This window comes from Suncus etruscus, chromosome 1 (genome assembly GCF_024139225.1).
Source record: "Suncus etruscus isolate mSunEtr1 chromosome 1, mSunEtr1.pri.cur, whole genome shotgun sequence".
In the NCBI taxonomy this organism is placed as follows: Eukaryota; Metazoa; Chordata; class Mammalia; order Eulipotyphla; family Soricidae; genus Suncus; species Suncus etruscus.
In genome coordinates this window covers 104700149-104714058 of record NC_064848.1, presented here as the reverse complement: position 1 = coordinate 104714058, position 13910 = coordinate 104700149, and the positions used below count along the sequence as shown (strand labels likewise).

General features: G+C 37.7%; 1 non-coding gene and 1 pseudogene across 1 annotated transcript; one reads left to right on the top strand and one right to left on the bottom strand.

The window, feature by feature from the left end:
* Positions 1-1909: 1909 nt before the first annotated feature.
* On the bottom strand, positions 1910-5310 carry LOC126013419 (activity-dependent neuroprotector homeobox protein-like; annotated as a pseudogene).
* A 6319-nt stretch (positions 5311-11629) lies between these two features.
* Positions 11630-11736, top strand: LOC126027156 (U6 spliceosomal RNA). The gene has a single exon (XR_007502215.1). It is a non-coding gene; the product is annotated as a U6 spliceosomal RNA (small nuclear RNA).
* Positions 11737-13910: the final 2174 nt, after the last annotated feature.

Below are 13910 nucleotides of genomic sequence, written 5' to 3'. Positions count from 1 at the left end.
CTAGTAAACATTAAGTGTATTCACTTTGCCAACTGTTTGAAAAATTCGACAGCACCAGAGAAAAGTACTGTATGACACCATTTGGTGGTCCATAGTGAAAAGAATGATTTTCTGATTGGCCAAATGAAGCATAAAAATATCTCTCTATTCTTCCCAACTTCCCACTACCCCAATAAATCATTTCAGAAATTGATTTCTTACAAATATCAATAACAGGCTCTAAATTAATGGAGTGGCAATGAAAGCTGACAATGAGAATGAAGAATAAAAAAAATATTGCCAACTAAACAAATTTAGAAATAACAAAATCAAAAAGGAAGATTAAGCAAATCAATGAAGGATATTAAGCAAATCAAAATTTGAAAGCATTAATGGGTCAGAGAGATAGCACAGTAGTAGGGCATTTGTCTTGCATTCAGATGATTCGGGACAGACATGGTTCGAAACTCAGCACCCTATGTGGTCCCCTGTGCCTGCCAGGAGTGATTTTTGAGCATAGAGCCAGGAGTAACCCCTTTGCATCACCAGGTGTGACTCAAAAAACAAAAATTAAAAAAATAAAAAAAATTTAAAAAAGCATTGAGAAAGAAACAAACAAAAAACCATGATCATTAAATGAAAAATAGAAGTATAATAAAGTGAAAGAAAGAAAAGACTTTTAGGAATGGCAGATAGGAAGATACAAAACTCAAGATATTTAGAAATGTTTTCGTAGAATTTACATGTCAATTAACATATATTATATTTATTATATTAATATATATTATATATATTTTGTTTGTCTGAGACACCAACCCAGTGATGATCAGTGGTTACTCATGGTTCTGTACTTAGGAATTAGTCCTGTGGTGTATGGGGACCATATATTTTGCTGAGCATCAAATCCAATTCAGTTGTTAGAAAGAAAGCTCTTTACACAATATACTATCTAGTTCCAATATTGTTATTTGTTGATGTAATGACAGATGGATTGGGACACACCCCTTGGATATGCCCAATATAATGACAGTTGAATCTGAACTCTCCTCTTGGACATGGCTCCTATCATGTGAAGTCAAAAAAGTAAAAGTTGGAAGGGCAATCCGGGTAGTGACCAGAGAAGCACTAGCTAGTCCAAGGAAAACCAGAGATAAAGCATAGGTGAGATGCTGTCTGCTCTATATCTACCATTCTTTTATTTTCTCCACAAATTTTTCTAATATTTATTTTCTTCAAAAATGGCTTTTATTGTGACACTTAGGGCTTCTGCAACATTTCCAGTTGAGGCTCTTCACTTCCAATCCTTAGGTGACCAAACTCATTTCCCAATGCCAAAGATGATCATCTGGTCAAAGACAGAGGCATATCTACAGCAACTGTATCTATTCAGGAACTGTATCTAACCACAGGCTAGTTCTTCCCACTGCAATTATACAGAGTAATTTCTAAACTACTTTGAAATGGTTCAAATTCAGCTGTTATTACCCTTTGCAAGAAAATGCACTTACCTAATGCCAGTTTTTCTAGTTTGGTGATCTGCAGAATCCTACTCAAACATTAGCTAGTATCATCAGAATTTATAATTTACCTATAAATTTATACTAGCTCTATGCCAGCCCCGAATACCCTATAAGATTCTTAGACTTTCTCCTGTATTGTTCTTAGTCTGACAGCGTTTTAGGGGGTGGTTGGTTAAATTTCTACTCTCAGGTAACAAAAGAGAAGTTTGTAAATTAGAAAATAGCCACTTAACTTTTTAGGCCCAAATCCCTGAGAGGAATGACCAACTCCAGCCTCTGCAGAAAGGGAAGATTCCCATCATTTTTAACTGCCAGAAAAATGTGGTTTTATTCTGTCTCTGAACATTTATTAGCACTTGGGAATCTCTGCATTGTGGATATAACTGCTCTTTTCATCTTGACACAGCCCTTCAAGCAGGTGATCTCCAAAGCCTTTTTCCTAAGATAGTCAAGAGTGTCTTAACAAAAGTAGAGTAGTTGCCTGTTAGTACAATTGTTCCTATAGTTAGGTTATCTTTCTTCCTGAGGTTGAGCTTTTTGTCAGCTAGTTTTACTAACATTGACACTGGAATTCTTTTCATCATGATTTTCCGAAGAGGCCACTCAGCATCAAATCCATCTTATGCTTAACTTTCTATAATTCTTTCATGTTGAAACCCAACAACACTCCAGGCTTGTACTTCTCACAGTCTCAGGTGCACTTCTTCCTCTTATTACTAAAATGGGAAGCAATGTTACTTTTCCACAGCCATAAATTGGCCGCCTACTTCACAATTTCTCCCCTGGTGGAATAGGGCTGTTTATTGAAAAACTTTGTTAGAAAGATTTTCCTAGCTTCACAGGAATCATCTTCATGACCCCTTAGGGTCTAAAGCTAAAACAACAGGCTCCTTAGGCTTCTCTTTGAAGAAGCTGGGGAATCACTATCATCATCTAACTTTCATTTGTTCAGAAAGGGAAATTCTATTTGCTTGTAAATGCACATCACAGGTGCCAGGTCTTGGTGACTAATTAAGCTGAGAGGGTGCAGCTGTTTTATCTTGGCCATCTTGGGTCTTTCCTACACCCCTGCAGTGAACCAGATGCATAGTGATGGTAGATGCATGTTGCTGGTATTCACACCAAGGCAATGACTACAATCATAGGTCAGCTTTTTCCTTCACTGGATGAATTGTCTGAATTACTTTGTGCCTTTCTTGCACAAGTGGGCAGAGTGGGCAAAGTGTCTTCCCAACATCCTTTATATTGGGCACTGCAGCTTGAGGAGAACTTCTGATAAGGATATCAGCTTTTTCTGTACTCCTTGAGTGTGATTTTTGAAGGACTGGTGGGTTATTTTGGGCATGGTAAGCAACAGAATCGGCGGGGGCATCCATCAAATTGTATGTGGTTACAATGAGATGGATGTTGGTGTGACTACCCTGTTGCAACGTCAAATCAAAGCTTAGAGTTTAATCTGTTTTAGGTCCCATTTCTTAGTCAACGTGAACCATCTACATGTGAGCTGCCATCTTCTCCACATCATTGAAAGTTGAACAGCAGTATGGACAAGATAGACCATGAATTAACATATGGTTGAGCAGGGTATGTGTGGGCAGATATCAATTATAGTAGAGGCATTTGCTAGTAAAATTGTGTATTTTCTTTTTTTTTTTTTTTTTTTTGGTTTTTGGGCCACACCCGGTAATGCTCAGAGGTTACTCCTAGCTACGCACTCAGAAGTCGCTCCTAGCTTGGGGGGCCATATGGGATGCCAGGGGATCAAACCACGGTCCGTCCAAGGCTATCGCAGGCAAGGCAGGCACCTTACCTCTAGTGCCATTGCCCAGCCCCCCAAAATTGTGTATTTTCATAATGTAATTTGCTACTCTGCCAGAACTTCTCAGCCTTATGTTCTCTTTCAAAGTGCACACTATAGTCATTTTCAGAAAGAAGCTCATTACAGATTACACATATTTTCGATTTTTGAGTCAAGGATGTATTACCTGGAGGAGGGCCCCATGGCAGGAACAGACTGACCTACCCACTCTGAATGGCCTGTGACTGGAAAGGGAAGATTTTAACTGGCTTGCTGGGAGTGAAGAGGCATTAGCTGACTACAGAAAGTATCTGGCCTGTGCCTGGGACCTCTGCTCTGTCCCAAGTCCATAAGACCTTCATTTCTACTTGGAAGTAGACTGTTTTACAGACTGAAACTGTTGAACAAGTAGAAATAGGGGCATTGCCACCAAGACCCAATTTCAACTGACTGACAAACACCATAGCCCTGACCTACAGATTTTATTACTATAGTTGTTCTGCTGTAGGTGAACATTGGACATTTAAGAATTTAAAATTAGGCTTTAGAATTTAAGTTTGTAATTTTTAAATTAGAATTTAAGGTTAGGCTTTGGTATGGAGAGTCGATTTTGCCATCCGCTGTGATAGCAATGATATAGCATTTCCCAGAAGCAAGGGGACCAATTCTGACTGGAGGGAGTCCCAGGCACTTCTTCTCTCGAGGTTCGGAGCAATAAAAATCAAAAGGTTTGGCTCAGCGAATCACATTTGTGTGCCCAATCATGGCAGTGATCTGATAGCCTATGCGTTCATGGTCTTCAATGACAGTGTTGAACCCAGAGCTTCATAGGACTTTGGGCATTGAAAAAGGGCATCGTTTGCAGGAGCATAGCTACACTCTTCCAACGGACAACCTGAGACCTAGGGGAACTGCACCATAGAATGATTTTCACCTGCCTTTGCTATATAAGGTGCTGTGGCATGCTGAAAATGTTCCCTGTAAATGTGCTTCCTGTTTCATAAAGAGGATTTTGGTAAGTGCACTTCTAACAGAAATAAAGAGCTTGCTCTCCACTGTCAGCCTGCTTAGGTTGAAGGCCATCATTTTTGCATTTATCTTTGAAAGTGCTGAGGCTGCTATTTGATGTGCTGGCATGTGGGGCATGAAATATCTTAATGTGTGTTTCCGAAGTCTTTTTGTCTGCGTTGAAGGAACAGTAGGGACAAAGAAGAAGAATCCTATTTTCAAAGTCTTCACTACGGACTTTCCGAAAATGACTTGTAGGCAGAGAAGAATTTGGAAGGAAATGGACAAGCACTGCAACAAAAAGCTAGTGTCCGATAATCCTGGCTTTCTGTCAGCGAAGGATCCCGGTGTCCTACATCCTCCCATGTAGTGTTAGTGTTTTTCAAAGAAAAGCCATGAGGTTCAAACTGTTTCAAATCTTCTATGTGTTCTTTACAGTATATCAACCCAATGTCACGCAGGATTTCTTTCACAGATTTCCGGGCTTTCCTTAAACTGCCAAGAGTGCTGACAGGAAGTTGGAAGGTAGTTTGAGTCGGCCTCGAGGCGCACGCGGGCGGTGGGCTGCGGGCGGCGGTGCGGGCGGGCCCGGGGCCTCGGCGCGCTCCGGTTCCGACTCGGCGGGCTCCGGCTCCGGCTCCGGCCGCGGCGGCTTAAGCGTTTCCCTCCAGTCCCGCTCCCGCGGTGGCGTTGAGCGCAGACAAAGGAAGGGAGGCGGGAGGAGACGCGGGCGGCCGCGCCTCAGTAGCGGGCACCGAGAGAGGGAGCTGTGGCGGGCGAGACGCCAGCATCCCCCTCAGCGCTGCCCGCGGGCTGGGTAGGAGGCACGAAATGGCGGGGGCCGGGGGTGGGCACGCAGTTCAGGGAGCCCGGCGGGCGGCGGCGAGGGAGGTGGCTGCTTCCGCGACTCCCCTCAGCAGACAATACCAGCGCCTCAGAGTGAGTTCCGGAACTTGCCCTAGCCAAGATGGCGGCCGAAAATAGCGGAAGTGACGTCAGGGTCATTAGCATAATTGTCCAGCTAAGTAGGGGTGTAGTAGGGGACGGGACCCCAGGCCCCCGAAACACCTGGGGCCCTCTCTCTGCTTTCACTTATGCGAGGATGCGAGAACCTAGTTTCCCTGGGGATGGAGAGAGGATGGACCCTACCCTTCTTTTTCTATTCTCTCTGAAGATCTGAACACAGATCTACAGGCCTCCCCCATTCCCCCATTCTCTCTGTCTGTCTGTCTGTCTGTCTCTGTCTGTCTGTCTGTCTCTGTCTGTCTGTCTCTCCCTGTCTCTCTCTCTCTCTGCCCTCTGTATATCTCTCCCTCTCTTTCTGCCCTCTGTATCTCTCTCTCTTTCTGCCCTCTGTATCTCTCTCTTTCTGCCCTCTCTCTTTCTGCGCTCTCTCTCTCTCTCTCTCTCTCTCTCTCTCTCTCTCTCTCTCTCTCTCTCTCTCCTCTCCTCTCTCGTTATTTCATTTTCTTTGCATTATCAACTTTCTTTTTTGAGATAATGATTTGGGCCACACCTTGCAGTGCTTACTCCTGTATCTGGGCTCAAGGTCCATCCTTGGTAGTCCTCAGAGGACCATATTCAGTTCTAAGTATCAACTCAGAATTGACCTCATGCAAAGAGAACACCTAAACTTCTATACTATCTCTCCATCTCCACCAACATATTTTTTAAAAACTGCAATCTACCAATCAAACACACATGCATATGCACTCACATGTACACATGTATCCAAGCCCAAGAAACTGTCCCTGCAGTGTATGAGTCTACAGTCACTGCTTCACTAATGGCCCTGCTTCCCATTGTATGGGTCTCTGCAGAGAAAACAATCTGACCAAAACTCTAGATATGCTGGTATTAGGGCAGATATCACCAGGACTCATTTTAGAATGAGTATAGGCACCCTCTTTCCCCACACTTTGCCTTCTCATACTTCTGGAAGCTGTCACATCAGAAAATGAACCCTAAAAAAGCCATAGTATCTGTACTCATACTTGGAATTCCTGACCATGTGGTTGTAACAATTCCATTGTTTAAAATACTGTTATCCATGTAGTAACACACCAGTTTAGATGCCAATAAAGCTACCTAATATACAGAAACAAATGAAGTAACAGAATGATCACCTAGCAACAAGAGCTTACTTAACCTCCTGTAAATGACTTAGTGACCTCCTTGGAGATACAATAATTTTCCAAATTTACTTGTTGCTCTATTTTTTATTATTTTCTTATTTTTCATTCTTTCCTGTCTCTTTTAACACTTTTATTAATCTCACTTCCACTTACCTGGAAAATGTATTATGACCATGATAAAAAATGTCAACAATGGATAATTGCACTTCAAATAAAGTAAATTAAATTTATCAAAATCTACTAAGCATAAATATATATGAGCTAGTATCAAAATATAAAAAGTAAAAAGTGAGAAAGTTATCAAAAGAAAAAGCTACATAATTATGTAGTGTTTTTTTATAACAAGATAGAATTAATTAGCAAGTGCCCAACACAACACCACATATTTCTCAAGTCCCAGGAGTGACCCAAGGACATCCCTGAATTCTGCTAAGGTGTGGCCCTAGAATACAAAAATGAATTAACAAAAGCATTCTTAACACAATTATTACCTACTAAAGGACTAAAAAAAATGGCTTGATGAAACAAGTATTACTTGCCAGAAAATAAAGAAGCAAATAACAGACTTTAAATATAATGGAGGATTTGTCCAAATATGCAGACATTTATATTTTTCTAACAAGTAGGTCACATTTTCCTCCTCCTCATGCAACAGTTACAATCCAGTCTACTCCTACTGCTTGTAAAGGAGGGTAAGCATCTGAGACATTCTCTCAAGAGCAAAATCAAACCTCTAAGTTCTACTTTTGAACTTGTGTGCAGTAATATCTGGGCCAAAAAGCTGTGGTTAGAACATGATTGCAAAGGTCACCATTTTTTTGTATGTTTCTATTATTCACATCCATTTATAGGATATATACAAAGTAAGGAAAATGATAAAACAAACATAAAAACCCATGAATTTAGACCGTGAAATGATATTGTATGCATGTTTTTCTGTGTGTGTTTGTGGCCAATCCAATACTCGTGATACAGAAATTTTGGCTTGGTGTTCATTGTGGTATGACAGCATATATTTGAAAAGATATGAAACTATCACTAAGGCATGTGTATTCATCTAAACAATGCTTCAATATTAATAACAGAAAAATTGCCTCAGCAACTTCCTGATCCAAAAGATCATATTTTCTTGAAATATCTCGAAGTACTTACAAAATAATATAAAGAATTAATTCATATGATAATATCAAACAAAACATATTAACATTCAAAAATCAGTTAAATCAGTGTATCCATATATTGATTCAAAAGATTTTTATTTGAAAATAGATTGCATAAGCACAAAATTTAGATAATTATAAATGACTTAAGTAGCTTATTTTAATCCAGTGAATATTTTTATTTAATTCAAATAGCTCACAACATTTAACTTAATTCTTTTCAATCATTCACTGTCTGCTGAACAGTGGGTGCAGGTAGGCATGACGATAAAGGATGATGGAGATAAACAGATTCTAGTAAATTTTGTGCTATTAGAATGATGTATGCATAAAATTCTAAAATGCTGTCATTAACAGTATGGTAAATTATGTTTTCTTTTCTTTCTTTCTTTTTTTTTTTTTTTGACTCACCCAACTTCAGTGCTTCAAGATTATTCCTGGCTCTTTACTCATGAATCATTCTGTGGAAGAGAACTAGGGAGTATGGAGTGCTAAGGATTAAGCCCTAGTTGAATCTATGCAAGACAAGCACACCTACTGTTTTCTAGAACCATCTCTCTAGAGCCCAATGGTTCTTCAAATTAAAACAAGTAATATATAAGTATTCGTCATATAAAAGTTACCTTCCAGGAAAAAAATGTCATGAAAAACTAGTGTATTTTTTAAAAATAAGATTAATAATAAACATTTAGAAAGTATTCAAAGAGTAAATTATATGGCCAGAGAGAAAGTACAGAAATAAATGTACTTCCCTTGCATGTACCAGCCACAGTTCAAATCCTTGTAATGCATATGGTACCTTTATCAATGCCAGGTAATCCCTGAATACAGAACCAGAATTATGACCTGAAGATTGTTGCATATAAAAACATTTTCAAAGAAAGTAAAAATTATTCATTTCAAAGTAAAATTTAGAATAGGTAAATTAGGGTGCTGAGAGATAGCACAGTGTATCTTAGAGCCTTGCATGCTAAGGACCCAAGTTTTATTCCAGGTACCTGAAATGACCCCGCAAGCACAACCAGGTATGATTTCTATGAGTAGAGCCAGAAGTAAACCCTGAGCACAGTCATTTATGCAAACTTCACAGAGAAGACATTTCTGTCCACTGTGCTTCCATTAAGAGAAAAAAAATCTCAGAAAGTTTCGTTTAGCATTGGAGATGGGGAGACTAGAGTTTCATCTTGTGAAAGGAGAGGGGGTACAAAAGCTGCAAACATAGCTGGATCTGGTGGTGTGGCAGTGAAAGGTAGTTGCTATGCTACCAACCAACATAGGCTCTACTGATTCATCCCCCAGATTAGCTCATCATCCTTAGTTGCCCCACAACCTTTGGTGACAGAGGCCCCCTCAAGCAGAACAGAAGCAGGCAGTGAAGGGGCGAAAGCTGAAGCCTCTGGGCAGCATCCCAGATGGCAACGCCAATAGCTTTTCTTAAACTGGAGGTGTTTTGTGTGAGGACCTCAGCCTCCCAACTTTCACTAGCTTATTGAGGTCACTGATGGAGTAGAAGCTAAAGAGACAGTCATGTTGGAGGGGGACAAACAACAGGAAGATGAGCAAGTCCTCCCCACTGAGATTCTGGCTCAGATACCAAAGACCGTTTTTTTTTTTTTTTCCCCCAGGTAACTGCAGCAGCTTACCATAAAACCTGAAGATGAAGAAACCAAGCACTTCCAAAGCCCAACTGAGGAGAAGCTGCTTTCAGAACTTCCTGCACCTGAATCACTTCCAAAATTTACTTTCCTATTGGTTACTCTCTTGATCCTATTTGCATCCGTTACTATATTGCTGGTTAAACTATTCTACCTGTATAGATCTTAACAGCTACTTTATTTGTTTTATGCCCCACTGCAAACAGATAATTATGTATCACCTAGCGGTTTAATATTAGTTTGCACCGTTTGGGGGAAATGCATAATTTTGGTTTTTCAGGCCACACCCGTTCGATGCTCAGGGCTTACTCCTGGCTAAGCACTCAGAAATTGCCCCTGGCTTGGGGGGACCATATGGGACGCTGGGGGGTCGAACAGCGGTCCTTCCTTGCAAGGCAGACACCTTACCTCTAGCGCCACCTCGCCAACCCCCGAAATGCATAATTTTGTTAGATTTTCAGTGGTATTGGTTATCTTTGTGAATGTTTCCCAATTGGTGCTTGATTATGTATCAGTTAGCAACTCATTCTTGAATTAAGTATGTTTGCAAAAAATATTCTAAGTGATTATGTGATGGGCCCCAGAAGTCTATGGAAAGGCTATTGAATACTATAGACTTTTTATTTTAATTTTGGACCACACCTGGTGACGCTCAGGGGTCATTCCTGGCTATGTGCTCAGAAATCGCTCCTGGGTTGGGAGGACCATATGGGATGCCGGGTTCAAACTGAGGTCCATCCTGGGTCAGCCGCATGCATGGTAAAGGCCCTACTGCTGCGCTACAGCTCCGGCCCCAAGTCTTATTACAGTGTTCATTATAAAAATGTTCAAGCAAACTTACTTTTAAACTATGTATCTGCAAAAGTGTTCTTATGATTTTGTTTAGAGAAGTTTATGGAAAAGAAACTTGTATATTCTAGACTCATATTAGAGTGCTCAGTGTAAGAATGTTTAGGAGCTTGTTTTTAATTTAAGTATATTTGCAGAAAGGGTCTAAGGTTTATGTTCAGAGAAGTTTATAAAAATAAATGGGGCATGCTAAAGGCAGGATTTGGAAAAGCTGATTGATTTTAGAATGATGTATGTATAATCTAATCTATGATGCTTTTGTATGTATAATCTAACCTATGATGCTTTTAACTAAGTCTACCCTCACCAATAGTGATTCCCTGGAATTAGAAAATTTCCTCATCACCTTACTTATTACTAAAGAGTTTTCTTTTTTATTTTCACAGCTTTTACCATGCCAATGCAAATTAACGGGCTCTAATTTCTTTCTGGGGTTCCCCTCTCTAGTGGGAAAACAAGATTTTTCTTAACCCTCTCAATTTTTTGAACAGAGAAAGGTGAATTGTTAGTTTACAATCTGCTTTGGCCAAGGGCAAAGGCATTTTCAAACTTAGTTTTTCTTTTCACATAGCCCTCTGACTTGTAAAAGACCACCTGGATAGATACTTTTGTTTTCAGTCAATGCTCCCTCTCCCAGATGAAGTTGAAGGATAAAGGTCTATTTGGTGGGCTCAAAGAGATTACCCAACTCCATGATTCTTAGTTTATTAATTCGTGCACAACCCTGTTTCAAACCAGAGCAGCGCATGTTTGAAATACAGCCAGTGAACTTATTTTACATAAAATAAGGTTAATCTAGCTCAATTATAGAAACACATATATATATATGTTTATATACATAAAATATAAATGTAGACATACATACACAACACATATATACCAATACATACCTATCTATTATAGTATTTGCACAGTAGAAATATTTGGATTTAATAATTTTAAAGTATGTAATGTTTGTTCTGACAATGTCAAAAATATGAAATATATTCCAATAGAGTATTTACAACACATATTAATTTGTTAGCTTAAAATTTTTGGTGTGTCTCTTGTCAGTGATTTTTTTATTTCATGTGATAAATTAATGTGTAAATATTAATACAAAAATAGTATCAAATGTAATACAAAATCTGAATGATTACCCCCTCTCTATTTAAATCATCTTTAAATGCTAGTTGATAGTAACCATGTGGATTAAAATTTAAAGGGGAAGACTATTAAAGAATATTTTTAGATGGCAATCTGCTGACACCAGTGAGCTGAGTTCTATAATTTCTGAGAAATATAAAATATTTAATATAATATCAAGGTATGAACTTCGTTATCTAATCAAGGAAAAAGAGAAGGAACTAAAGATAACATAAGGACATTGATAGAGAATGTTGGGTACTTTGAAGATAGGTAAGTATAGTTAACTGTCTATATCAGGGCATAACATTAGCACTATTGTGAATATCTGAGCTATAATCTATTATAATTAAATTAAAAATTAATTAAATTATTAAATAAACAATAAAAAGTTAAACAAGTGCTTGCTTCATTAGCACACATACTAAAATTGGAATGATACAAAGAAGATTAGCATGGCCCCTGTGCAAGGATTACATGCAAATTCGTGAAGCATTCCATAATTTTTGAAAAAAAAGTTAAACAAAAATTCAGATTGTAAAATTGCAATATAAATTTCTTTAATGTTTTTATTGGATCCCTCTTACATACACAAATATTTACATAGAAGATTATGTAAATGCAAAGTAAATATGAATTTAAATCTTATTTTCTGAATATAGGCAACATTCTTCAAGAGTTGTACCTCAAAGTTATCTTTAGTGATACAATGCCACTTGCAAATGCAAAAAAATCAATGAAATTACATTATATTAAAGAGTTTCTGCATGAAAAAGGAATCATGGTCTTACATTAAAAGACAGCTAACTGAATGGGAGAAAATATTCACATTAAACAAATCAGATGAAGAATTGATATCCAGAATATATAAAGCACTCAAAAAGATCAATAATGCATCAAAATACCTCATTAAAAGATGGGAGTAAAAATGAACAGGGACTTATCTGAAGAGGACCAATGGATAGCTAACAGACATATGAAAAAATATTCAACCTCACTCTTAGAGAAGTAAAATTAAGATGTCAATGAGATACCATCTCCTATCAATGAGAATGTTGCATATAAAAAACATTGGAAGCAATCTGTGTTGGTAGGGATGTATGGTAAATGAGAACTTCTCATCAATTGCTAGTAGAGATATTGCCTCTTTTTAACCTTTATGGAAAACAGTACTGTGGTATCGCAGGAAACTTAGAGTTGAGCTGTCTTTATGACCCAGAAATTCCACTTCTGGGTATCTACCCCACCCCCCAGGACACAAAAACATTCATTCAAAAGGACATATTTACATCATTATTTATTGCAGCACTTAATATAATTCTAAGAGATAGAATTATTCTACATCCAATGATAAATGAATGTATCATGAATATGTGATATATATTTATCATGCAATTTACTAGAACATACATAGAATAGGAAGATACATTAAATAAAATAAAATAAAAGGACAAGCACAGGATATATTATAACTGGACAAGGGAATAAAATATTTTAGAGGGAGAATGCCTAGATCATCACTGGCTCCAGACTATAGGGCAGAGAAAGAAGCTCAGAGAAACAAAAGAAATCAAAGGGTAAGAAATAATAGACAGAAAACAATAGGAAGGAGTTGTCAAGGGGATCAGAGTACACCATTGGTACAAAGGAGAGGTAGAGCTGAATATTCAAGCAAGACAATCAACAACACTAAAATAAGAGATACAGACTTCATTAACTAAACTGAAAAGGTAGCCTGTCAAGGTGGCAGGTTGGAGAATGGGGGATAAGAGGGGAGAGAATCTGGGAATCCTGGTGAAGGTAAGAAGACATTGGTGGTAGGTTTAATGTTGGGTATGTCTAAAATACAACTGTGAATAACTTTGTAAGTTATTGGCCTTTAATAAAATCAAAGTAATATATATGCAGTATATAAGAGAAAATATGGAAATATAATTTATTAGTCTCAAATGTGTCATTGTTCTTTTTTCTTAAGCCTGTTTGGCTTCAATATCTAATTAATTTTTGTCCCTCTAACCAAATTTAATCATTTATTTGTTTATTATTGTTTATTATTGTTAGAGCAGTTATTTTTTTTCACAGCCTTTTGTACTAACTGGCTGTCCTATGGGTGTCAGGAGTTCTGAAATTCTGTATATATATACATTTTCTCAATATGAAAAAAATACATAGTTGCCCCATATTTAATTAGAGTGATTAAATTTGCAAAAATGTCATGTTACTTTCTAATTACATAAAAATAAATATGTATATATATTTTACCAAAATTTATTAACATGCAAATTGTGTGTATGTTTCAAAATCCCTTACCTGCTTCCAGGAAATAGTCTCAATTCCTAAAGTAGAACCCTTCAGTCCAGCCTTCTATTATAAACATTAGGAAACTTCAAGCACCCTATAAAAAGTAAACACATGTAATTCTTAGAATTCAACATAAATCATACAATTTACAATAAATTATATATTTTAGTTTAATAAGTATTACACAGAATCCATTCAGTATAATTCCTTGAAATATATTTTCTCCTAAATTATAATGAAGGAATCAAAAGTATTATGTGACTAGATACTGAATCTGCAGAACATTTTTTTCTGGGTCCTCCATACAAAATCACAAATTGTAAGCCCTAATTGGATTTGAGATACTCTGAATTGAAATACTAAATTAATTCAATTTTAAG